This window comes from Sus scrofa, chromosome 10, assembly GCF_054392235.1.
Source record: "Sus scrofa isolate SSC_HxYL_T2T_F1_AM1 chromosome 10, Sscrofa_HxYL_maternal_Yorkshire_Landrace_v2.0, whole genome shotgun sequence".
Taxonomy (NCBI): domain Eukaryota; kingdom Metazoa; phylum Chordata; class Mammalia; order Artiodactyla; family Suidae; genus Sus; species Sus scrofa.
In genome coordinates, this window is record NC_139392.1 from 14101570 (window position 1) to 14128664 (window position 27095).

The 27095-nt window shown below is 41.4% G+C and overlaps 1 protein-coding gene and 1 long non-coding RNA gene across 13 annotated transcripts in view; both read left to right on the plus strand.

Annotated features, from left to right (window-relative positions):
* Positions 1–27095, plus strand: part of DISP1 (dispatched RND transporter family member 1) — a 1033384-nt gene that overhangs the window by 903468 nt on the left and 102821 nt on the right. For 6 of the 12 annotated variants that reach the window (XM_084979157.1, XM_021064351.2, XM_084979159.1 and 3 more), the window contains one exon: positions 23094–23194. The exons of the other annotated variants lie outside the window; for them this stretch is intronic. The gene's annotated coding sequence lies outside the window, so the exon portion shown is untranslated. The remainder of the gene's footprint in view (positions 1–23093; positions 23195–27095) is intronic. 12 annotated transcript variants of the gene reach the window in all.
* LOC146398805 (uncharacterized) lies at positions 6902–11096 on the plus strand. The gene is made up of 2 exons (XR_014817399.1): positions 6902–9322; positions 9632–11096. It is a non-coding gene; the product is annotated as an uncharacterized LOC146398805 (long non-coding RNA).

Genomic DNA, 27095 nt, shown 5'->3' on the forward strand with positions numbered 1-27095 from the left:
GAATCATCCTTTGAGAGTTTCTTTCTTCCTGGTCCAACAAGACGTTCTAGGTTCTTTGTGTATTTTCCTTCCCCCAAACCCTGGACTCAGCCTTTTTCTAAGGTGCCCTGATTCCTTTTAGTGGAGAATGGTTTTAAAAACTAAGATAGGTGTGATTCGTGTACTCAGTGCTCCTGATGTGTCATTGGTTGTAGACCTTCTCAAGTCTCAGATCTGTCCGAACGAGCTGGGGAATACGGGTCTGCATGTTACGTCTGTGTCTGAGTTAAAGGTCAGTATCTAGTTAAAGACCTCATGGTAGTTATTTCATGGAACTCCGACGCCTCGGGATTCATCCTAGTCTCTCTCTGTACTTAGCGCTCCCATCTCCAACAGCGACAAACTTCACCCCCTAGTATCATTTGTATCTTGAGTGTCTCCGTTGTAAGTATTTGAATAAATGAAGGCGTCAATAAAATAGTTGTGGGGCTGTCTTTGTATATCCTCACGGCCGTGACCAATGCTCGGCCTGAGGTAGATGTTGATTAAAACTTTGTGGAACAAATGGGGAGTTCCCGTCATGGCGCAGTGGAAACGAACCCGACTCGTATCCATGACGATGTGGGTTTGATCCCTGGCCTCGCTCAGTGGGCTGGGGACCGGATGTTGCTGTGAGCTGTGGTGTAGGTCACAGACGTGGCCGCAGCTGTGGTGTAGGCTGGCAGCTGCCACTCTGATTCGACCCCTAGCCAGGGAATTGCCATATGCCATGGGTGTGGCCCTAAAAAAGCAAACAGCAACAACAAAAACCAAACAACCCCTCCAAAAAAACCCCCACAAAAAGCAAATGTTTCCTTCTCGCCACCGTCTTCAGTTTTTAGTTTCAAACGAGATGAGCTATGACTCCACGAAAATACTCTTGTTTCCTGTTATTTACAGCATAAGTCTAGGTACATTATTCAGAATAGTCAGTCCTTTTTCCAATAAGACAAAGTCGTACATAAAAAAAAATCGTTCCATGAGAAAAATATACTCTTTCGATCCTGTTTTGTGGCAGCCGTTAATGATGTTACCTCCTAAAGTCTCCTTGTTTTCCTTTAAAAACCCCGACTGTGGGCAGCACCATTGCTCATTACCTACACTGTAGTTTGCAGCGTTCGCCTGGCACATTTCTCACATTCGTCAGCTCTCGCGACGTGGGGTATGTTCTTCATCTGAATTCTCTTCCTATACCCCCTGCTGCTTGTCATTAAGCTCCAAGAAACAAGAATGCTTGAAGATAACTTATGAGCAAGTGACGAGAAATTTCTGATAACCTTAAGACTCATTGCCAAATTGTGTTATTAACTCTGTGAGTAAGCTGGGCAAAACCAGCAGGGTTTCATTCACCTCTGCCCTCCAAGGTTATAGATTTACAATTTAGGACAGGCTTTAATGATGTTACCTCTCAGAGAGGATTTTTTTTTGCCCTTAAGCCCCAGGAAGCATGGTCTATTTTTCTCTCTGATATAATTAAAACGAACAATGCCTTGCTCGTAAACTTAGTTTATCCCTAGAAACTTGCTTAAAAAGTGCTCTCTTCTGTGTTTTGCTTTTCCTGTTTAAAGTATGTTAAATATAGCCTCGGCGTTGTTACCTCTAGTATAGAAATCACAATGTGTAATTTCTCATCTCATGCGGTAGTAAGAAAAGTAGGGAAGAAAGAAGGGGTTTAATGTTCAGTATGACTTTTCCGCAAGATTGGCTGGGAATTGATTATTTTTGTTTTAAAGGATTTTTTTCTCCAATATAGCTTCTTTAACCCTTTACGGAAACATTTATTTCAAAAATTTCTCCCATGCATATAAGGAGGAGGAGAGTCAGGAGTCTGTGTCTTTAAAAATGGACAGAAAGGAGTTCCCGTCGTGGCGCAGTGGTTAACGAATCTGACTAGAAACCATGAGGTTGCGGGTTCGGTCCCTGCCCTTACTCAGTGGGTTAACGATCCAGCATTGCTGTGAGCTGTGGTGTAGGTTGCAGACGCGGCTCGGATCCTGCGTTGCTGTGGCTCTGGCGTAGGCTGGTGGCTACAGCTCCGATTTGATCCCTAGCCTGGGAACCTCCATATGCCAAGGAAGCGGCCCAAGAAATAGCAAAAAAAAAAAAAAGACTAAAAATGGACAGAAAATTCAAAGCACTTCAGTCTTGAAAGCATTCTGTTAAAAACACTATAGCAATTTACAATCTTTTTCTTCCCCAAGATTGCATTTTTGAGGGCAAAGTTTTATATCTTTTTTTTTTTTTTTGTCTTTTGAGGGCCGCACCTGCGGCATATGGAAGTTCCCAGGCTCGGGGTCAAATCGGCCTCCACCACAGCCACAGCAACACCAGTTCTGAGCCGCATCTGCGACCTACACCACAGCTCATGGCAACGCCAGATCCTTAACCCACTGAGCGAGGCCAGGAATTGGACCCGCAAACCTCATGGTTCCTAGTCGATTCGTTAACCACTGAGCCACGACGGGAACTCCAAGGGCAAAGTTTTAAAGTTTCTGTGGATTCATCTCTTGCTTTTCTCTTCTCTCATGATCCTGTTTTTGTGGCCGTCTAAACGTGCTGTTCTTTCAGGGTTTTTCTCTCCATCCATTTTTATCGAGATGTAATTGACAGACAGCACTATGTAGGGGGAAGGTGCGGGCATAATGGTTTGACTTATATACATCCTAGAATGATCACCACAGTTTCGTGAACACCCATCATCTCATGTGGATGTTAAAAAAACAAAAATGAAGAAAAGTGTTTTCCTTGTGATGAAAACTCAGGATTTACTCTCCTAACTTTCTTGTATAACGTACAGTGTTCCTACTTCTATTTATCATATTACACTTTCCATCCCTTGTACTTTTTAAATCTTATAACCACAAGTTTATACCTTTGACCACCGTCAGGCAATTCTCCCTCCCCCACCCCACTTCCCCTGGACAGGAAACCACCAATCTGATGATTTTTCAATGAGTTTATTTGTTTGGGACGTGTAACTGACCAACATCGACATGTTAGTTCCTGGGGACCCCTTGGTGATTCTACGCCTTGCAGGACGATCATCCCAAGTCTAGTCACCATTTGTCACCATACAAAGGTGTTACGTCATTACCGACACGTTCCCTACCCTGTGCGTTTCACACCTGTGACTATTTTATTTTAAAACTGGAAATGTGTACCTCAGTCTCCCCACACTCCCTTCTTCTCTGGCAAACACCTGTTTGTTCTCTGCATCTGTGACTGTTACATTTAGTTATTTTGTTCATTTGTTTTTTAGGTTCCACATATAAGTGAAATTATATGGTATTTATCGTTCTCTGCCTTATTTCACCGAGCATAATGTACTCTAGTTCCATCCATGTTGTCACAAAAGGCAAGCTTTCATTCTTTTTTATGGCTGGGTAATATTCTGTTGTGTCTGTATGTACCACTTCTTTTTTTTTTTTTTTTTTTTTTTTTTGGTCGTTTTGCCATTTCTTGGGCCACTCCTGTGGCATATGGAGGTTCCCAGCCTAGGGGTCTAATCAGAGCTGTAGCCGACGGCCTATACCACAGCCACAGCAACACCGGATCCGAGCCGCGTCTGCGACCTACACCATGGCTCACAGCAACGCCGGATCGTTAACCCAGTGAGCAAGGGCAGGGATCGAACCCGCAACCTCATGGTTCCTAGTCGGATTCGTTAACCACTGCGCCACGACGGGAACTCCATGTACCACTTCTTTATCCATCAGTGTTCACTAAGGTTGCTTCCACATCTTGGCTATTATGAACACTGCTGCTATAAACATAGGGGTGTGTATACTCTTTTCAGATGAGTGTTTTTGCTTTCTTTAGATAAGTACCCAGGAGCGGAATTGCCATATTATATGGTAGTTCTGTTTTTAATTTTCGAGGAATCTCCAAACTGTTTTCCAGTAAATTTGGAATTTTACATCCTAGCAACAGTGCATGAGGGCTTTGTTTTTTCTCTATCCTCACCAACCCTTGTGACTTCCTGTGTTTTTGATAACAGGTTTGAGGTTTTAATTTACATTTCCCTGAGGATTCCTGGTGTTGAGCATCTTTTTACGCTCCTGTTGGCCATCTTTACGCCTTATATGAAGAAATTTCTTTTCAGGTCCTCTGCACATTTTTAAATTGGATTGTTTTTTGGATGATGAGTTGTATGAGTTCTTTGTATATTTTGAATATTCATCCCTTGTCAGATATATCATTTTCAGATATTTTCTTCCATTCAGTAGGAGGTCTTTTCATTTTGTCAGTAGTTTCCTTCATGTTGCAAGAGCTTTTTAGTTTGATGTAGTCTTTATTTTTGCCTTGTTTCCTTTGCTTAGGGAGACATATCCCCCCCAAAAAAATTAATTAAGACATATGTCAAAGAGCATACTGCCTGTGTTTTCCTCTAGACGTTAATGGTTTCAGGTCATACGTTTAAGTCTTTAATCTATTTTGAGTTTATTTTTGTATATGGTCTAAGAAAGTAGTCCAGTTTGATTCTTTTGCTTATAGCTGTCCAGTTTTACTAACATCATTTATTTAAGGGGCTGTCTTTTCCCCATTGTATATTTTGGCCTCCCTTGTCATAGATTAATTGCCCATCTAAGTGCAGGTTCATTTCTGAGCTCTCTGTCCCACTGACTTATGGGTCTTTTTCTTGGTTCCACTGATCTGTGTCTGTTTTTGTGCCAGCACCATACTGTTTTGATTACTGTAAATTTGTAGCATAATTTGAAATGAGGGAACCTAATACCTCTAGATTTATTCTTTCTCACAGTTGTTTTGGCTATTCAGAGCCTTCTGTGGTTCTATACAAATTTTAGAATTATTATTTTTTTTTTTTTTGTCTTTTTAGGGCCACACCTGCAGCATATGGAAGTTCCCAGGCTAGGAGCTGAATCGGAGCTGTAGCTGCTGGCTTACACCACAGCTGCAGCAGTGCCAGATCGGAGCCAGATCTGTGATCTACACCATAGCTCATGGCAATGCCAGATCCTCAACCCACTGAGTGAGGCCAGGGATTGAACCTGTGTCCTCATGGATACTAGCCAGATTTGTTTCCACTGAGCCACGACGGGAACTCCAGAATTATTTATTTTAGTAGCGTGAAATATTCCATTGGGATTTTGATAGGGATTACATTGAATCTGTAGATTACCTTGGGCCTTATGGTCATCTTAACTAATTAAGGTTTCCCATTCATGGGCACGGTATATATATCTTTCCATTTGTTAGCATCCTATTTAATTTCTTTCACCCTCGTCTTATAGTTTTGCAAGTACAAGTCTTTTACTTTCTTAGTTGGATTTTATTCTTTTCAATGTAATTGTGAGATTGTTTTTATGTATTTCTCTTTCTGATGGTTGTTAGTGTATAGAAATGCAGCATACGTTTGTATATTAATTTTACATCCTGTGACTTGATGACGTCTTTTGGATTTTCTGTGTTTAGTATCATGTTATCTGCAAACATTGACAATTTTACTTTTTCTTTTCCGATTTAGATTTATTTATTTTCTTCTCTGATTACTGTGACTAGGACTTCCGATGCCGCTTTGAATAAAAGTGATGGGAGTGCACATCCTTGTTTTGTTCCTGATCTTAGAAGAAATGCTTTTCACTATTAGGTGTAATGTTAGCTGTGGGTTGATCACATACGGCCCTTATAATGTTGATGTTATGTTCCCTCCGTACCCACCCTGTGGAGTTCTTTTTTTTTTTTTTTTTTTTTAATCATAAATGGATGTTGAGTTTTGTCAAAAACTTTTTCTGCCTCTGAAATGGTCATCTGATTTTTATTCTTTAATTTGTTAATGTGTTGTATTGCATTGATTTACAAATGTTGAACCATCCTTGCATCCCTCCTACCCATCTCATTGCTCCTTCTTTATATCTTTAGTTGTAGAAGATCTTTTCCGCTAGTCTTAAGATTTTTCTCATCAGCGAGTAGTTGTAAGTGTGGTGTGCCCGTGGGAGATGGTGAGCGCGTGTCCTCCAACTCTGCCATTTGACCAGTCCTCTCAATTTACGTCTTTTACGTACAGGCATATAAGGCTGAAATCCTAAAATTGTTGCTTAAAAAGTATTTTGGGGTGGATGGTCCTGTTGCATCATAGATTCCTTGCTGCCTGTTGTTCGTTGTCTCTATGAATGGCAATTGCCCCAGCATCAGTTCATGTTAATGAAGTTTATGCAGCCTAGCATTAATAATTTTCATACCACACATGTACACAGTATTAACTATTAGAGGCTGGTGTACTTGGCATGTTTCTAAAAATGTCCTTGTACTTTTAGTCAAAGTTATGTTTTTATTTTCTCCTTGAACGTTTACCTAAGGTCTTCCTAGTCCTTCTCTGGTTGTTTCCTATTTCGTCTGGAGCAAATAGCATTTTCTCACCTTCACACACTTCATTCTCACCTCTTCTGTTTCTGTGGCTTCTTCTATTTTCACTTCTTTCTTTTTTCAGGAGAATGTGGACTCAGAAATATGGTCAACGCATGATATCGTTGGCATATTTTTGTTTTTCCTTCTGTACATGTTTTTAAATGAGTCAAAGATCAAGCAAATTAAAATCCAGGTATATTTTAATATCATTTATGAGCTAAAGGTAGTTATGGATATTAAATGACTCATTGCCACCCCTTTCCTATAAATTTGCAGTGTGCTAAGGTTTTTTCCAGTTGAAGTGAAAACTAATGTGTTTTTTTGTTCTTTAACAGTACAGCAGAATGTCTGCAAAATTATATATGAATATTTTTAAAGATATGTATTAAAATTTAGCTAAATGAAGTTGGAAGTGAGACCATTTTGAATTAGAAAGCAGTCTGAGGTGCAGAACCATAGGCTGATAGAATTAGCAATGGGAATAGTCTAGGTGGTCGTGTTTCTTTCTCATAACTATATCCCTGGTACAGAGGACAGTGCCTTCCCGGAAAATTGGAGATGCTTGGTAAAGATCTGCTGAATGAAGGAGTGAATCCTAAAAGCTTTGGGTTACTTTTTAATTTTACAGATGAGAAAACTGAATATAAAAAAATGAAATAGCTGAGGCAGAAGCAGAGCCCACATCTCCCGATGGCCATTCAGCACTTGTTACATTTTTAAAAGAAATTAATTTTATTTTTAAGATCTGTAATAATGGGAACCAAGCCAAGTATATATAATATTATGAGATTTCTAGGTATAACTGCTTCAATAAATTGACCATTATAGTTTGATTAGCTTGGTATTTATCTGTAAATATGTCCTTATAATGCTCATGTGGAGGTGCTGAAACTTTGCTTTCTCATTCAGTTAAAATATTCTTTCTTTTAATGTTGTTTGCACATTTGTGAGTAAACCTTTTGCGGAAGCTATACAGAAGTTCTTAGTAAACTTCTCTCTGGACTATCACAAAGTCTCTGTTTGCTGAACAGTATACAGTTCTCATTGACTTGAGTGTGAAGAGACTGTGGACATTGTCTGCTTCAAGCCAGTGGTTACTTAGAGGAGAAAATGAACCTCCTTGTGGTTCAGCGACTTGTCAGTATCCCATCAGTTGTTCACAGCAAAGCTGAAAACACAGCCTGGGTTTTATGGTTCTCTGTCCGGTATAACTTTATTGTAAGTAACAGAGTTCTAACTACAGTGTAATCTGCAGATTTGCTGCAGATCCATCTGGACAATGAGATGTTTAAATAAATATAGGGCACGGATAGGTAGGCTTACATGCAAAATTGATTAAAATTGATTAAAAAAAAGAAACTCTGGGAGTTCCTGTTGTGGCGCAACGGAAACAAATCTGACTAGTATCCATGAGGATGCAGGTTTGATCCCTGGCCTTGCTCAGTGGGTTAAGGATCCGGCATTGCCATGAGCTGTGGTGTAGATCACAGATGCAGCTTGGATTCTGCGTTGCTGTGGCTGTGGTGTAGGCTGGCAGCTTCGGCTCTGATTTGACCCCTGGCCTGGGAACCTCCGTGTGTATGCTGTGGGTGGCCCTAAAAAGACCAAAAAAAAAAAAAAACCAGAGAGAGAGAGAAAGAAAGAAGCTTTTCTCTCCTCCCTAGTGCTCAGGCCTGAGTGTTGGTTGCAGAGAGAGGTAACAAGAGGGAGGAGACCTAAAGGGAAAAGGGGGCTCTTCTGGTGTTAAATTTGGGGCACGCATTTGGGAAGAGTCTGTACATTTATCATGTCTGTCAAGAGAAGGAAGAATGATTACGACTGGATTATCTGTGTGTCTGCTGGTGGAAGCCACAGCCAGGATTGTGGTGCAGAAAGGCAGGTTGTAGTGTAATATATATTATTTCATCAAAACTAAAGCAAAACCTACACATATGAAATGTTGGCTCCGATTCGACCCCTAGCCTGGGAACCTCCATATACCGCATATGTGGCCCTGACATAAAGTAAAATAGAATGAAATAAAATAAATCTGTCTTTTTTTGTACTTAAGATTTTTAAAATGAACTTGTAATAGTCAAGTTGGTTAATAGAGTTTCCCCCAGAAGAAAAGAACAAATTATCTGGCCACTGAATTGTTGAATTCCAATAGTTTCTAATACACTTAAATTCTTTAAAGATAACGCATATAGATATAGAAAGAAACAACTTGAAGGTAAGTTTTTAGATGTGCTTTCGCTAAGATCGCCTTTTCTAATGCTCATATTCTTGATTGAGATAATGTTAAGCATTTTTCATCTCTTTTTATTTTAGAAATCATTTGTATTTCGCAATGAACTGATTAAATGAGTATATTCACCATTGAAAGGTGAACATTGCTTCCGTGTGAAACCAAGGTTAAAAAATTCTCATAATGCCCTTGATTCAGTTAAGACTCAAACCTTCTTTTTGCCAGGAAATGTATATATACTGTAATTAAAGCTTTTATTTAAAAAGGGAACAAAATAAACCCTTTGCATTTTGTGAATTTTTCATAAGTTCTAAGGCTCCAAGCCATCAGTAACTCTAAGTAAGTGTAAATGCCTTGTAATTTTCCAGCATTAGAGATGTCTCAGGTCCTAAGAGGTTGTTTGTTTGCTTTAAAGCACAGGTACTAATAAAAGAAAAATATTTTTGAATGTAAATATTTACCAGGACTCTGTTAATCATAGGTTTCATGTAACACTAACAAAACTGTTGTTCACATAAAATTTAAAAACTAATCAATTTTAAAACTGTAAGAAAAATTCCAGTAACGCGTCGAGTGTATTTGGAATGGAAAAAACAAAACACTAACCCCTTTCTTGTTTAAGATGTGTTATAGTGAATTGCTCCTGTAGCAAGCTTTTATTTTTTTTATTAAAGGAGCTCCAAATTAGCATCTTTAAAAGCCCATGAGGGAGTTCCCGTCGTGGCGCAGTGGTTAACGAATCCGACTAGGAACCATGAGGTTGCGGGGTCGATCTCTGCCCTTGCTCAGTGGGTTAACGATCCGGCGTTGCCGTGAGCTGTGGTGTAGGTTGCAGACGCGGCTCGGATCCCGAGTTGCTGTGGCTCTGGCGTAGGCCGGTGGCTACAGCTCCGATTCAACCCCTAGCCTGGGAACCTCCATATGCCGCAGGAGCGGCCCAAGAAATAGCAACAACAACAACAAAGACAAAAAGACAAAAAAAAATAAAAAATAAAAAAAAATAAAATGAAAGCCCATGAGATTGTAACCTAGACCCAAGGCAGGCACTGTGTTTTAACAGGGATGTCTTTCTCTCTGAGGAGCTGGTGAAGCTTGCGGAAGCCATGGGCCTCTGATCTCAAAGCTCTCAGTTACTTTAAGGCTTAGTTGATTCAAGCTACAAAGGAACAACATTAATTATACATGATAAAACATTTATAAAGAAAAACAGAGGGGTCTTATCTTCTCCTTGTCTTTCCCCACATGTTGAGAGCTTGACTTACAGGCATCTAAATTTGCATATTTTAGTTTTATAAATTATCCATTTATATAGGTTCCTTTTCAAAGGAAATATTAAAGTTAACCCTTCATGAGTTCTGTCTTTTGTATCCGCTATTATTATAACCCCAAGTGAAAGTTAGATAATTATCAGGTCAAAGGAAACCATTATTTTGTGGAGGGGGTTAGGAGAAGATGTGAAATGAGAGAGAGTTCTAGGCTTAGAATGACGTGGGGCTGGTGGGTCACTGAACTCGAGCCTTAGACTCTTGCAAGGTTTTAAATTTAAGTTTTAAATGTTATCCCCAATTCAGGTCAGAATATAGGAGCATATGTATTTTGTCTCTGGGTTAAAAAACAGTAAACCACAAAATATACTGTAAATTATTCAGTCTGTAGTGGTTTTTTTCCCCTTTTCCATATAGTAGGAGCCTAAAAAGAGCAGATGTGCCCAGAGTGTCTCTTGGCTTCTTCGAGGGGCAAAGAGCATTTTAGATGCGAAATAACATCAGGAAGCACTTCCTAGATGTTCATTGTTTGAGCTAAAAATTTTAAAGTTCTTAATCTTACTATTGCATGTAAAGATATGAAAATGATCCTAAAGTTCACTTGGAAGAAAAAAAATGTGAAAAAGACCAGGAAAATCTTGAAAAGGAGAGTTTTGAAGGGAAATAGTCTTTCCAATATTTACCTCTTAGGGTTGTCATAAAAATTAAATGGTATTAGTTATTTAAAATTCTCAGTATAGTGTCTGGCGCAGAACAAATGTTTAATTAATTTGGAACTGCTATTCTTACTTCCCTGATTTGGATCATTTTGTTTTATTTAATTAATTAATTTATTTATTTTTGCTTTTTAGGGCTGAGCCCATGGCATAGGGAGGTTCCCAAGCTAGGGATCGAGTCGGAGCTACAGCTGCCAGCCTACACCACAGCCACAGTAACACGGGATCTGAGCCACATATGGGACCTACACCACAGCCCATGGCAACGCCGATCCCCGACCCACTGAGTGGGACCAGGGATTGAACCCTCATCCTCATGGATACTTAGTCAGATTCATTTCTGCTGCGCCACGACAGGAACTCCCTGGATGTTCATTTTGTTTCATGAACATTAGTTGCTTACTGTGTGTGTGTGGGGGGGGGGAAGGTCTGACTGATTAGTCGTGGTGTAAGAAGAAGTGAGATTCAACTTCTGGGGCATATCATGTGGATAGCTCTTTAATCTTTAATAAGTAAATTAAAAATGAAAATCAAGTACCAACACTTTGGTGAGCAGCGATGCATTTTCTATGCATAAACCCTTCTTGCCAGCCATTTCACTCCTTAATGCAATACACTGGGGAAACTCCTGCAAAGGTACGAAGGATATACGTAAGTAGGTTCTGTACAGCTCTGTCTATAATTGTAAAATAGCAGAACTACCTAAGTATTCATCAGAAAGGACTAGGGAAATAAATTCTGATGTCTCTACACTGTTAAGCAGTTAAGAATGAAATAGAGCTGTATATGAACATAAATCTCAAAACCAGCCTTGAGTAATAAAGTTGCAGAATGATAGATAGGATATGATAGTGTTTATATAAAACGTAAAATAGTGCATGTATTACCTATGGCTATGTATGTTGTACGAGTATAAGATACGCATGGAATGGAAACTGCATTTAGGATGGTGGTTACCCCATTTGGAGGGAAGAAATAGACTAGAACCCTAAAATGATCCACAGGGCCTCCGTTTTGCTTGTAATGTTTTATTAAAAAAAAAAGGCAACTAAGTCAAATTAAAAGATTTTTATCAAGCTGGGAAGCAAGTCCATGGATATTCATTGTACAGGTCCTTTTATTTCTCTGATGTTTATTTCACATGCAGGCAAGGTAGATACCTGCTGTTCTAAAAGCATCAGGAGGAGAGAGACAGCGGGGCCTCTGCCGTCTGGGAGGCTTGGGTTAGTCCTTTCCCAGCTTTGCTTTGTGCTTCTGTGGCCTCCAGCTCGCTGCTTTCTCTCTGAGATCGCTGGTTACCGCGTCTATAACATGAGGATAATAAACTTCTCCGTCCCAGTTTGTTGTGAGGAATAAATCCCACAGGTAAAACGGCTTTTTGTTGTTGTTGAGATGCAGACGTGCCAAGCATTGTCCCCACTTTTACATAACTTGGGAGTCTAGTGAGGGAAAGAAATGATCAGTTCATCACCCAAGCGGATGTCGATGCCATCTGTGATCTGTGTCTTCAAGGACAAGTGGAAAGGCACTATGAGTCAGGGAGTGTTAGGGACCACGCGTCTGTGTCCCCCCACATCCACGTGGTGACGCCATAATTCCCGCTTCAAGGTGTCTGGAGGTGGGGCCTTTGCGGGACCTTAGGTCTCAGAGTGGAGCCCTGGGGGGGGGGGGGGGAATCAGCGAGACGGAGCGAGCTCGCTTCCTCTGGCTTTCCTGCCGGAGGAAACCAGCAAGGGGGCTCTGACCTGCGCCCAGCCCTGCTGCCCCCCGATCTCCATCAGCCTGCAGATCTATGAGGACTCTGAGTCTTTTCAATCCCCATCGGCGGTATTCTTGATACCGGGACTGACGAGGGCAGGGATTCGAGCCTTCCGGGGATGGGGAGGGGGAGGCGACTGAAACGTTGTGGGAGGGGGCACAGGCCTTAGAAGGCGCTGGAAAGGGTTGCGGGTGGGGGGCGCAGGGCCGGAGCGGGAAAGGCACGTCTGCAGGCGCCGAGGCCCCGCGGCCTCATTGGGCGTGAGCTGCCCTCAGCCGGGGACCCCGCGCTAGAATTGCTTCCATCAGGGCAGAGAGAAGAAACGCTTAAAAAGGCAGTTTGGAAACGGCTTGAAATAACGCGTCGCTGTTAGGGAGCCCCAGGAGGTGGGCTGCCGAACTGGCCCAGAGCGATCCGAGCTGGTGTGTGTGGACGGCCTTGAAAGGCCAAGGACCCAGAAGCAGAAGTTGTTTCCACAAACCAGTGGGTGGTGGTTTTAACTTTTATGCAATCGGAAACGTTTGCCAGTGACGGCCCACCTTAATGGCCATCTTCTTTAAATAGAACAGACTCCTTAGCTGTGCAGATTGTAAGCTTGGGCTGCATTATGCAAACACAGAGTTAGAGCCTAAAGTAAATAGTGAACCCGAACCGAGGAGCTCAAGTCTTCTGAGTAGATTCCTTTGTGTGCAAACGCACCGTGACCAAGGTGACGCCTCCTTCAGCTGAAGTGCTCCGTACATTCACGTGTAAAATGTTTTCCATACGTTAATGAATTGTACAGATACTTGTTGAGGGTTTACTGTGTCCGAGGCACCCAGTGCTCCGTGTCACAGGGCAGGTGTCGGCAAATGAGTGTGTTGCCTGTTGCGTCTCTGAAAGGCCACACCCCTCCGTCCCCTGCTGTGGAGCAGCTCCCCAGCAGTAAGGAGGTGACCAGAAGCTGGATGAGAGGAGAGAGGTTGGGGACCATCTGTTAAGAAAAGAAAAGAAAAAAAAAATTTTTTTCTTTATTGGTCACAGCTAGAGGATGCTATGGACTCAACTTATATTCTGAAAACTGGTAAAGGGAAGGAAAGAATTAAGGGCTTTAAAGTACACGTTAAAATATAGAGAAATACGGAGATACACGTTTTTAATGGCTGCTTAAAATTCTGCTCCAGGATTAATTTATTTCCCTTAATTTATTTAACTAGTTCCCTTTTGCTGGATAATTTGTTTCTTTTCTCCTTCTCTCTCCTCTTTTTTTTTTTCTTTTTCTCCTCCTCTAAATAAAGAATGGCACAACAGATATCCTTGTCTGTGTTATTTTGATGACCTTTTCGTGAGTCCTAGGGTAAACTCTTGTGGTCATGGGATTTCTGTGTTAAAGTGTATTTTTAAAGATGTATTTTTAAAATATTCCTAACGATCACTGTGCCGTCCCCTGGAAACTTGCACAAGTTTACATTTGCTCCCACAGGCGTCCGCCAACAACCCCCCCAGCTCTGCCACCATGAGGGATCCGCCAACTTCAGTTTAGCCTATGGGATAAGCAAAAACAGCCCCTGAAGGTTTTGCTTTGAGTGTTATTTAGTTCTAAGTTAATTTTAATTTGTTCTTATTAATTTTGGCCAGTTCACATTTTTTAGGTAGCGCTTTTTAGTCTTCATTTCAACCCGGAGTCCTTAGGTTTGGTGCTTAGGCTGGCTCCAGGGTGCCCGATGCTAGGCTTTATGCGGAGGCACCGGGCACGTTAGAGCACCGCCTGGCAGGAAGATGGCCCTGATCGGCCTGATGGTGCCTCATGTACTGTTGTCGGCATCTATGCCCGGAGTGAAGGGTGGAGGTTACAGGGGTCAGCGACAGCAGTCTGGGGGAAACTTTTTTTTGGTAAACCCTGAGGTAGTGTGGACGTGTAACATGTTCCCGTTTTCTAAGTTGATTTACTTTGAAAGCAAAAATCTTCAGATGTTTTAATTCTTAAAAGATCTTTAAGGGTACTTCTGTAATTGTAAGAAAGTAATTTTAGGAAAGCTGAGACCTGCCTTTTGGTATACTAGCAGGACAGTTTTATCTGTAAGCAGGCTAAATGTAAATACCTGCTTTGGGGGGTCTAAATAAAAGCAACATTTTAATGTCTGTTTATTTGGCAGCTCCCTTTTTTTGTTTGTTTTTTTCTTCTTTTTTGAGCAGTTAAAGACTAGCCCTATATAGACTAAGGGCTCTGATAGTTTTACCTTACACTGAAATTGATTCTCTCAAAGAAGAGTCCTCTCACGAAAGGACTTTTAAAGACATGGCTTTTTAGCTGATAAGAAAAAAGGTAAAATATTAACAGACAAAAAAGCACATCACAAAAAGGACATACATTACTACTATAGATTAGAAAATGTTTAGTTTTCCCAGTAATCAAAGAAATGTACATTTAAAATAAGCTACTATTTTCACCTATTCAGATTAACAGAATATATTTTAACACTCCATGTTGAAGTTTTGTTGAACATTCACACGTTGCATGCAGAATATAGATGGGCAGAACATTCAAGAGAGCCGAGTTTTAAAATGTATCAGTGGAGTTCCCATTATGGCTCAGTGAGTTAAGAACCTGACATAGTGTCTGCGGGTTCAATCCCCAGCCTTGCTCAGTAGATTCAGAATCCAGTGTTGCTGCGAGCAAGCTGTGGCATAGCTATCAGATGCGGTTCAGATCCAGTGTTGCTGTGACTGTGTTGTAGGCTGACAGCTGCAGTGCTGATTCGACCGGCCTGGGAACTTCCATATGCCTCAGGTGTGGCCATAAAATGTATCTAGACTCCACTTCTAGGAGTTTTAGGGAAATAATAATGAATATGCAAAAAAGATCATGTGTACAGGTACTCATTGAGGTATTTGTTAGTATAACAAAAATCAGAAGCAATCGAAATATTCAGTCATAGGAGGAATGTTTGAATAAATATCAGGCATCCGGTGATGTAATATACAACTGTTACAGCTTATACTTACAGAATTTAAATTAACTTCAGAAAGTGATTGTTGCGATATTAAGGGGGGGAGAAAGCAGAAAGCACAATCTCCCTTATATTTTAAAAAGAGAAACAGGGGCATATTAAAAAAAAAGACTAGAAACACCTGTGCCAAGATGTTCAGAGGGTATTCAGGTCTCTGGGTCACGGCTGATGGTTGTTTCACTTTTTTTTTTTCTTTGTGGTCCAGATTTTCTTTGGTTTGTGTGGACTATTTTTGTATTCGAAGAGAGTGAGTATTATTTACTCAGATTCATTTATTTGCATGATAACATTCCATGCTAGGGGCTAGGGAACGTGATCTACCCAGGCTTTCCTAGCAGATTCCTTCTCCACAGGGTAGGCTATTTACCACTCGGAAAAACTTTGCTTTTTTATTTTATTTTTTATTTTAAGATTTTAATTTTTTTCTATTATAATTGAGTTGCATTGTTCTGTTAGTTTCTACTGTACAGCAAGGTGATCCAGTCACACACACACACACACACACACACACACACACACACACACACACACACTCTTTTTCTCACTCTATCCTCCATCCTGTGCCTTCACAAGTGACTATAGTTTCCTGTGCTGTATAGCAGGATCTCATTGCTTATCCACTCCAAAGGCAATAGTTTGCACCCATTAACCCCAAAGTCCCAGTCTGTCCCCCTCCCTTCCCCTCCCCCTCGGCAACCACAAGTCTGTTTGAGAGAGGTTAACGTTTTCCTCTGAACCAGGATGGTTCTGTGAAAAGTGTGACTTTATGGAATGTGGAGAGAGAAGATTTGGCGCTGCTTGGTGGATCCTCATCCCCAGATGGAATGCCTGGAAGAGTTCTAGAGAGGCGGTAGATGCGGGGAAATTATGTCTGGAAGAGTTCCGGACAAGTGTTACATGCAGGAAAATCGGTTCTGACTTGTTTGAGGAAACTGAGAGACCGAGGATATGGTCCTAAAGCCGTGCTTGTGAGTTTCCTGAAGAGTTGTTGATAAAGACATATTCCAGGGGCGTTCCCGTGGTGGCACAGCGGAAACGAATCTGACTAGTATCCCTAAGGATGTGGGTTCCATCCCTGGCCTCACTCAGTGGGTTACAGATCGGGTGTTGCCGAGAGCTGTGCTGTAGGTTGAAGATCAGCTTGGATCCTGTGTTGCTGTGGCTGTGGTGTAGGACGGTAGCTGCAGCTCCGGTTCGACCCCTAGCCTGGGAACCTCCATATGCTGCAGGTGAGGCCCTAAAGACCAAAAAAAAAAAAAAAAAATTGGCATTAGGGATACTTCAAACTTATGAAGTTAGCAGCATAATATATTCAGTTGTTATACTCAAAGGTTTTTACAGGTCATTTATACTTTTAGTTTTGAGGAAACTTTAAGGAAAAATACTGCTTTGCCAGTCTTTAATTCTGGATTTTGGAAGGAACACAAAAGATATTCCTATTTTTTTTAAAGGGTAGAATAGAACAAATTGTTGAGTATTTCATACATATTTATGTGTGTTTGTGTATCCAACATGTACACATGTAAGACTCTTGTACCAAATTAAAGCATTTATGAAGGGGAGTTCCCGTCGTGGCTCAGTGGTTAACAAATCTGACTAGGAGCCATGAGCTTGGGGGTTCAATCTCTGGCGTTGCTGAGTGGGTTAAGGATCCGGTGTAGTCCTGAGCTGTGGTGTGGGTCGCAGACGTGGCTCGGATCCGGTGTTGCTGTGGCTGTGGTATAGGCTGGCGACTACAGCTCTGATTAGACCCCTAGCCTGGGAACCTCCATAGTCTGAAGGTGCGGCCCTAGAAAAGACAAAAAAAAAAACAAAAAAAAACCCAAACATTTATGAAGGTATGAACAAGGCTGAACCAGCAAAAGGAAAATTTTGAGATGGGGAGGGTTATGGACTTCAATTTTAACAATTAACATTTAGAGAAAGCAGATATTTTCATTTTTATAGAATTGGATTTTTGATGAATCTTTAGGAAAAAAATGCTGTATGAACATGTAAGGAGTGATCTGATTTCTATCTGAAGTTGACATGGAGAAGTTTCAGATTTTCTTAACTCTTTTTTCATTATGGTTTATTTACCGTATGTATTCATGTTGTGAGAAAATCGAGAATAAAATACTTGAACATTGCAAATACTTTAAAATAAAATGTACGTTGCAAATAACAATAATAATTTAATTCTGTAATGATTGTCTCAACTTTTAACCTCTAAATCTAGTTCCTCCGTGAAGGCGTGTGAAGTGTTCTTTACCTCTAGAGGCCAGTCCATCGTCTGCACGACAAAGGACTGGCTTCTCATTCTGTTTCTGTAATCTGGGAATGGCAAATATTTAGAATAGCTCCCATACAATGGCAGAAGGAGAGGGCACTTGAAGATGGTGGGCTCTTCTCTCTTCTGCGCTACGTTTGAATGTATCTTTGTCCAGAGAGGGAAGAAGAAACATTGCAAATTTGCAGGTTAAGGTGAAAGACTGAATTTTTCTCTTTGAAATTCATGAATGAATAGGGAAAAATATTGTCTACATGTTTCCTTTATTCCAGTTTTGAAACTTCTTATATGTTTTACTTTTAGGTCATTTCTCATTTCGCAGACTTGGTTTTCTATCGAATTTGACAGAACAAAGAAAGCATTTTATGATGGAATTCTGTGAATTCCTTATCTTTCTATGACTAAACCTACTGGAAGTTAGTAATGATGATGACAAGAATATCTTAAACATCAGAATAATATGTCTGTATAAATATTTGGAAATTAATATGATGAAAAATTTTAAAATATCATAGACGCTAAAGAGGTAAATTGTTACAAATCGGTTTTTCAGAAAGAATGCTAAGGTCTGTCACATGTAAAACTTTAGTGACATACATAAGATTATAATTGGACCAGGCGTTAAATATGTAAATATAGAAAAAATATATTTTATGTGTATATATATCAAAGAAACTTATGGGATAGTACCATTACTTAAAGAAATGTCAGTTAAAATAAGGTACGGAAATAATTTCATGTCTTTTAAACTAACTTTTTTTTTATCTTTTAAAGAAGATGGTAAAGTGTATAAAGTACGATTTGACAGTGCAGGTTAAGCAGTATAAGTATGTTCATGTCCTCTGACCCAGTGATTCCAAGCATGAAAATTTATCCTAAGAAAAATAATTTAAAAGACAGCAAAGAGGAAAGCGGCAGCAACAACCAAGGGTTATATATGAACAAGGTCTTTTTTTTTTTTTGAACAGAAACATTACTTTTTTCAGTTTCCACATTTTCCCGTAATGAAGATCGAACATTGTTTAGACACAGACTGTGTAAGAATTACAAGAGATAATTGCCTGAGCCTAAGCACAGACAGGTTTGTTAATCATACACGTATGGTTACAAAGATGCGTGCAAAGGGTCTCTTGGAAATAGATGCAAGACTTTGGAACAGTACAGCGTGTGGTGTTACAACTCTGTACTTAAAGCAGATTTTCAACATGCTGCATCTGCTTCCAAGTAGGCAAAATGCAGAATACATCTTCTGTCCTAAATGGGGAGCAGTCTCCCTTTATATGGTGAGAGGTTCTCGGACTAGAAGGAAAGCTACCAGTCTGACACCTTGTCCTGTTCATCTTGGTGGAGAGCCTGTCCATGGGAAAATCGTGGGCTCTCAGTAAGTGATGGTCCTTTGAATCTCTCATTCCTCCCCAAACCCTGGTCCTTAATGAGTTCTCAGACTCCTGCAGGGCGACTGCATGGAATCACTCGGGCTATTTAAAGACACAGATTCCTAGGTCTCCCTCCTTTGGAGTTCTTACTCATTCACCTAGGCCCAGGGCCTTTTTTTGTTTTTGTTTTTGTTTTTTACTTTTAATTTTGGAATAATTTAAAATCTTCAGAAAATTTAGAGTTCCTGTGGACCCTTCACTCAGGCTTCTTTGTTGCTACTTGTATTCTGTCTGGGGTTTTATTTATTTGTTTGTTTTGTGATCATGTGAAACATCATGGTTCTGAGTCAGAGCAGGACAAAAACAAGTGTACTCAGACATGTGTGAATCTCTTTTTTTAAAAGTGCCCCCAGGTGAGTCATCTGTTTTCAGAGCCTCTGGTCTAGCCTCTGGGCTTTGAAATCACACCCCTCTGCTTGTCAGAGCTATATTCTCCAGGGGTGGCCACTCTGTGGCTGCGTGGACCCGTCTGCTGTGGCAGAAGTTGGCACTGAGCATTCTGGCAGGCATGACTGGCTCCGGCCCACTTGTCTGCCAGGCCCTGCCCAGTGCAGAGGCTGCTGGCTGCTCATGGATGAAGCCTGTCTCTGGGCGGCTGCCTAAGGGCTCTGGGATCCCAGAGCTGGTGTTGGTTGGCTGGTGCATGGGTCTGGGGTTGGGGTGGTCCCAGGGCTGGTGCTGAGACCTGGGTACCGATCCTGGTGAGGCTCTTAGTAGGCAGGGTCACATCCCAGTGTACCTGGCTGGACAGCCCAGGGAGTCCTGGTCCTGGAACCAACCAGCTCCTGGGCTGGGCTGGGCTGGCTGAGCAGGGGAGTGCCTGGCTTCAGAGCCTGGGGCCTGAGACTCTGCATTCACATGAGCTGCAGGTGCCCCTGGCATGGACCCCACTTGTAGCAAGGAGAGCATATCTCACTGCCTGACTTGGAAACCATGCTTTCCAGCTTTGAAACCCAGCTCTTCAACCTGTCAGACACGTGCACATTCCTAATGATTAATTTCATTCCATGTGCATATTGTACCTTGAGGTATTAGCTTTTTTTCTTTTTTTAAATTGTAGCAGTGTTTTTTTTTTCCCCACTGTACAGCATGGGAACCAAGTTACACATACGTGTATACATACTTTCTCCTCCCTTTGTTGCATTGCGATGTAAGTATCTAGACGGAGTTCTCAACGCTACACAGCAGGATCCCTTTTTTTTTTTGTCTTTTTGCTATTTCTTTGGGCCCCTCCCGCGGCATATGGAGATTCCCAGGCTAGGGGTCTAATCGGAGCTGTAGCCACCGGCCTATGCCAGAGCCACAGCAACGCAGGATCTGAGCCGCGTCTGCAACCTACACCACAGCTCACGGCAACGCCGGATCGTTAACCCACTGAGCAGGGGCAGGGACCAAACCCGCAACCTCATGGTTCCTAGTCGGATTCGTTAATCACTGCGTCACGACGGAACTCCAGGATCTCATTGTAAATCTATTCTGAGAGCAATAGTTTGCATCCGTTAACCCCAAGCTCCTGATCCCTCCCACTCCTTCCCGCTCCCCCCCCAGACACAAGTCTCTTCTCCAAGTCTGATTGGATTCGGAAGATGTGGTATATATACACAATGGAATACTACTCAGCCATAAAAAAGAATGACATAATGCCATTTGCAGCAACATGGATGGAACTAGAGACTCTCATACTGAGTGAAATAAGTCAGAAAGGGTATTCACTATTGAAGTCACCATTTCTGGCCTTTTAAGATTTTAAATGAACACTCAGTATGTGGAGACAAACTGCTAACAACTGACAGGTTGAACTGAAAACTAAGTGTCACGATTTGCTAAATGCAGTTAAAGATGTGCTTCTCCCGTTTGGATCTGTGTCTCATTTGCCAGATTTTCTCTTCCCACTGTGACAGCCACTGTAACTAAGTACGTAAATAAACTGAAATTGGAACCAGACGTGCAAATCCATTTATCACAAAAGGTTCAATCAAGATTTTCTTTAAAAAAGCGTGTATAACACCATTCTCACTGTATTAATATGTAAGTAATAAAAGAAGGTTTTAGTGAAAGTTTTGAAACCATTAATAAATAAAATAGAATGCTTACTTTAATATACTACTTTCTTTGTCTTTTAAAAATGTCTAAGTTGCATGTGTTTGAAGTTACGTCATTTCTTGGGAGAGAAGTATGTTTCTATAATGTACATTCTAAACTGGGGGTATGTGCTCAATACTTTGCTCATGGCGGGTGGAAGAAAAAAAAGATTCTGCCATGATACACAGAAAAAATGACCTTTTTTTGGAAAACAACTGAGGGCAGATGTTAGTAGTTTGCTACTCTACTAAGTAAGAACCTCCTTAGGGTGTTTCCAGCATCTCTGATATCGAGTCGTTCCCTTCATGACCATCCCACGTGGTTTAGCTTGGACTGGGGGCTCTTCATTTGGAACCGAGTATTCGTGGCTACATAAGATCCCTTCTTCGCCCCCCATACCAGAGGGTGATGGATCTTTAAGTGACTAATTAGTGTATTACATTAAATAAATTAAGTTAAATTGCCCTAGTCCCAATTAATGAGAGTCCTGTGATATTCAAAACACAAACTAATTATTATAGGGATCTGGCTACAAATAGAAGTGAAGGAATGCACCCAGGCACTGTGAAAATGCAAGTTGCTTAGGTTTTATTTATTCTAAGCTCACATCTAAGTCTCTGAGATACTTCTTTTCCTGAACAGTGTTCTTTCCATTTTTGCTTTGTCGTTTCCTACTCTGTAAACCAGAGGCTCTCCAGCGTTCTGATCGGTAAAACTCTTTGTATTTTTAAAATTGGCTGCGGACCTCACAGAGCTTTTGTTTATGTGAGTTAAATCCGTCAGTCTTTACCATGGTAGAAATTAAAACCGAATTTTAAAATATTCACTGTCATTAAAAAATCTATTAAATATTAACATAAATAACAAATTTCATGTAAAATAACTGTATTCCCCAAAATAAAAAATTAGAGTCATGGCATTGTTTTCTGTGGTTTACAAACCTCTCTAAGGTCTGGCTTAATAGAAGACATCTGGGTTTTCCTGTCTCGCAGTACACACTCTCGCAACACTGCACATAATGTAGCTTCTAGAAAACTCCATCGGACACTTGTGAGCGAATAAGAGTGAAAAAGGCACATGCTGACTTAATATTGTTTCGTGGAAATAGTTTAGCTTTTGTGGATGCCCTGAAAGCATCTCTGGGCTCCCAGGTTGCCCTTCTTCCTAAGCTAAGGAGGGAGGGGCCCTGGCTGTCCAGGACCAGCGCAGACTGCACCTGCCTCTCCAAAGAGATCGGGCAGGGCCTTCATTAGAGGCTGCTTTCGGGATGCAGCCGTCTCCTCTGTTTTACTCTCCCTGATTCGGTCATAATTTCATTCTCCAATTAGGCGCTCTGATACCTCGCAACTCCTCGTACAGTAAAAATAGTCTTTTCCAAGTTGGCTAAAAAAGGACAAATGGATGGTTTGCTCAGTTTTTAGTTTTTCTGAGTTTTCTGATGTTAATTACTTTCTGATGGTGAACATTAAACAGCAAGACAAATGAACAGAAATCACATTATCATTCTTGATGGTATAAAATTCATAAGGCTTGTTTTTTATTGTGATATAAAGACCTTTGGTCGAGTTTTGCTTTAAAAAGTACATAGAAGGAATACTGTCTGCTATGCAGTTATTCGTCATTTGTACGACAGGATTAAATGTATCCTGTTTTACGGTCTCTCACTAAGGATCAGCATGATAGTTCATAGAAAGCGCCATGATTTCCTGGTCCTCTGGCACAGGCATAAATTTGAAAACCCTCAGAGAGGGCAACTTGGGAGGAGATGTATAGGCTTAACCAGGGTATTTAATGTGGCATATAGGGCCCTGCCGTCTCTGAACTAGTGTATTTAACGTGGCATATAGGACCCTGCCGTCTCTGATACGGGGAGATAAAGGGATGCAGGAAAAGATTTCTCAGTGGTCCCTCTCCAACTCGGATAATGGAGTTGGTACACATATTCTTTGAATGTTTCTCCTGTAGGTTTTTCTGATGCTGTCGACCAGGAGAGCTGAGCGAGGCAGTGGGGAAAGTGAATGGTGCTGAGAGCTCACCTGACACAGGAAGCGGAGCCACATCCTAAGGTTAGTAGCTAACACTCTGGAAGGTAGGCGTGGCTGCCACACCGGCTCCTGTCACTCACCTTGTATGCATTCGGATTCAGGCGTTCATGCAGCCACGGCATGTTTCTTGCGTACTTACTATGTGCTTTCAAATTACATCGAGGAAGTCAACAAAGCCCCCAAACTTATTTGGAGGCAAAGCTCCACTGACTAAGAAGACAAAGTTTAGCTGTCTGGTAAATAATACCTCCATTTCTTCCTTAAGGAGGATTAACTCGGTTTTGGAGGCAACTGAGCGCAAATGTGGCTGGCCGGGGGCCAGCTCTTTGAAGTTCCTGACTTGCCTAGACTAACCCCGGCCGTTCCAAAGGTAGAGGAAGCTGCCGGGTACTTTGATGTCGGAACTGTTCGGAGAGACCATCTTAGGTCGTGTTTCCTTTGAAGCAGAGTGACTCGAGGCAATCTTTGCTTACATAGGCCAATCGCTTGACCTAGAAAGCCTAGACAGGAAAATCCTTTGCCGAAAGGGAGTTGAAAATAGCTACAAGTGATTTCAAACATCTTGTTTCCTTCAAGAGGTTCCAGAGAGCTCATTCGGAGTTCCTCTGGTTTACCAAAGGCAGAGTTGTTCAGATGACTCCTTGTGGAAATTTATAGCTCGAGGTTGTGCATCGCAGAATTCTAGGGCACTGGTGTGTTTCACTGCGGACGCGTCTTGGGAAGAGCCCGTTTATTGATAAATGCATGACCATACACAAACACAAAGCATGTAGTTGAGATTTAAAAAAAAAAAAAAACAGCTAAAAGGGATTTTGAGTGGGGCGAAAATAATCTCCGAAGCTGAAGGTCCGGTTTCAGAGACACCAAGTTATCGGGTTTCTTCCCCGATGTCAGCTTAATGGGAAACTGAAAACTGAAAGCGCCTGTGTGTTACCCTCCTACACCTTAAAGCGTTGCTTGTTAAGACAGGCACATTTTTAAAATACTTGTTTGAACACCTCAAGTACAAGCCCTTATTTTCCTGCCTGCTCGTCACCCTTCTCACGGGCTGTGCTTCTGATCATAACCTTCTCCAGGCCGGCGAGATTCAAGGAACCTCGTCAGGGTGTTTTCTTCTCCAAGACACTTAAATTCATGGTTTAAAGTACTTGTTAGTTTCGGGCGTAATTGTTTGCTGAACTAGATAATTATTTATAAATATCACATTGCTTTTTCTTCTTGATAGTTTCATTTTCAAAATAATGGATGTCTTTGAAAATGGAAGCAGAACGTGTGTCCTAATTTAGCAGGTTGGAACAGGGTTTGGAGGACATAAAAGCAGAGACGTGACACTGCTGACCCATCATCGTTTGATTGTTTCAGTCGCAAATCGAGTTATAGATCCTGGGTTCAGATTGGGACACCCCTGAGTCCTTGACTCCAGCCGCCTGGAATACTGACCATGGGACTTGAGGGAGTTCACGGTTTGGGATGGATTTGCAAAGCGGATCTGCCTGAATGTTTGGAACAAGTTGGCATCCATACCACTCATTTCATTTAAGACCATTTCCAGCAGAGAGTTTGACTTTATGGAGTTGCCCCCAAGAGTCACCACGTGGCTGTACCTGAGGTTCCCACGCTCCCTTCTAAGTGACCGGTGTGCAGTGCAGGCCCACGAGCGCGGGTCCGTTCTAGATGCATTAGGCAATCATGGTGAGCCTCACAGGTGAAACAGAGGCTGTCTGCTGCGGATGCGAATATGGTGGAGCACGTCTCTCCACGTGGGTATATTACACATAAATACATTAAACAAGCCATCTTCTAAAAAGTGCAAATCTCACGTTATCACATGTGTTGGACAAGCCGATCTTAAGAAAGAATTTTTAAAGCAAAATTTTCTGTGGTGTTGTTATTGAATGAAAGTCTTTCAAGTTCTAGTTTGAGTAAATTTTTTTCCTGGAGCAAGGGAATGCTGAGCACGGGGCAGTATAAAAATGAGGCGATTAGACTGTCCCAAATAATGGGAGCATCTATTTTAACTTTCGAGTTTTTCCGTGTTTTTAGCAGAATGTATTCTGATAACAGAAAAGCGGTGCCGCATATTGCAGATAAAGGTTGAATCAGAAAGTGTTCAAATAAACCTTATTTTCTCCCACAAATTGGGAGAGAGTAACTAAATCTTCCTAAACATCAGCAACGTTAACTTTTATCAGAACTATGAAAAATTTAAGGTTTTTAAAAATGTTATTTTAGGAGTTCCCGTCGTGGTGCAGTGGTTAACGAATCCGACTAGGAACCATGAGGTTTCGGGTTCGGTCCCTGCCCTTGCTCAGTGGGTTAACGATCTGGTGTTGCCGTGAGCTGTGGTGTAGGTTGCAGACGCGGCTCAGATCCTGCGTTGCTGTGGCTCTGGCGTAGGCCGGTGGCTACAGCTCTGATTAGACCCCTAGCCTGGGAACCTCCATATGCTGCAGGAGCAGTCCAAGAAATGTCAAAAAAAAAAAAAAAAGTTATTTTAGTAACTACCTCCTCTTCAGTGACTGGTTGTGTCCAGTTTTTGTGTGTGCATATGTGTTTTTTCTCTTTGAAAGACTTAAAAATTTTCTTAGTTTACTTGGTTGTTTACTTTTTTTTAATCTCGAACCACTGATGATGAGATTCTGATTATTTGTAATAATCCCTTTTATACTTTGAGTCGTGTGCATATTTTGTATTTCTGAGTATGATGACTTTGGGAAGGGGTGCGGGATCCTTGGTGAGGTCAAGACTTTGTAAGTTACGAAAGAAGGAAGGAAAAGTCCTCAAAATCTAAGTGAGCTGGTATTAAATAAATTGACGTTTAATCCCTTGAAAGCCAGGGTTTTGTTTGGTGTCCGGTTACCTTGTATGCCTCCTCGGTTGGACTGATTCATGATAGTGGAATCTGTTTTCCCCCAAGAAGTGCTTTTCTGTAATTCTGAGAGATTCCTGTTTAAAAGGAGCTCTTTCAAGAGATTTTCAGATTAAAGGTGATAGAATGCAAACAGTGGCACTTGGGACACTGTCTCTTGGCTTTTGCAATACTGTTTTTCTTCCAAAGTAGTTTTTAGTTGCTTTATCATTTTCCCCATGAGACTATTTTTCTCTTGGTCATAGCCATATAATTATTGGACTGCATGAAATATATATGCTTTGGAGCAAAAGCTGTAAGAAACACAGAAAAAGGAAAATACCTATTATGATAGAGACGTGGGATAATAGGTGAAAATAATGTTTTGTAAAATGTCTTCATGTTGCTGGCATTGCTTCAGCAATGATTTGTTTCTGGTGATCTTGAAACAAACTTTTTTTTTTTTTTTTTTTTTTTTGCCTTTTCTAGGGCTGTACCCGCGGCATATGGAGGTTCCCAGGCTAGGGGTCAAATCGGAGCTGTAGCCACCGGTCTACACCACAGCCATGGCAACTCGGGATCCGAGCCTCGTCTGCAACCTACACCACAGCTCACGGCAATGCCAGATCATTAACCCACTGAGCAAGGCCAGGGATCGAACCTGCAACCTCGGTTCCTAGTCGGATTCGTTAACCACTGAGCCACGACGGGAACTCCGAAACAAACTTTTTTAAAGCCTTTTTTTTCCATTTTGCTGTTCTAGAAAAAATCATGAAGAAAGTGACAAAAGTTTTATATCTTCACTCCATGACTTTAAATCTTTTCGACATCAGTCAAAGCTGAGAGCTGGTCTCTTGGGTTCTTTTGTGGGCAGATGTTCCTAAATATTAAATAGCAACTGGAAAGCGGAGGTAAATTGACGAATAATGTTTTAGTTATTTATTTATTTTTTAACTGCTCCCATGGCATGTGGAAGTTCCTGGGCTAGGGATCGAACCCACACCATAGCAGCGACCTGAGCCACAGCAGTAACGACATCAGATCCTTAACCCACTAGGCTACCAGGGAACTCCA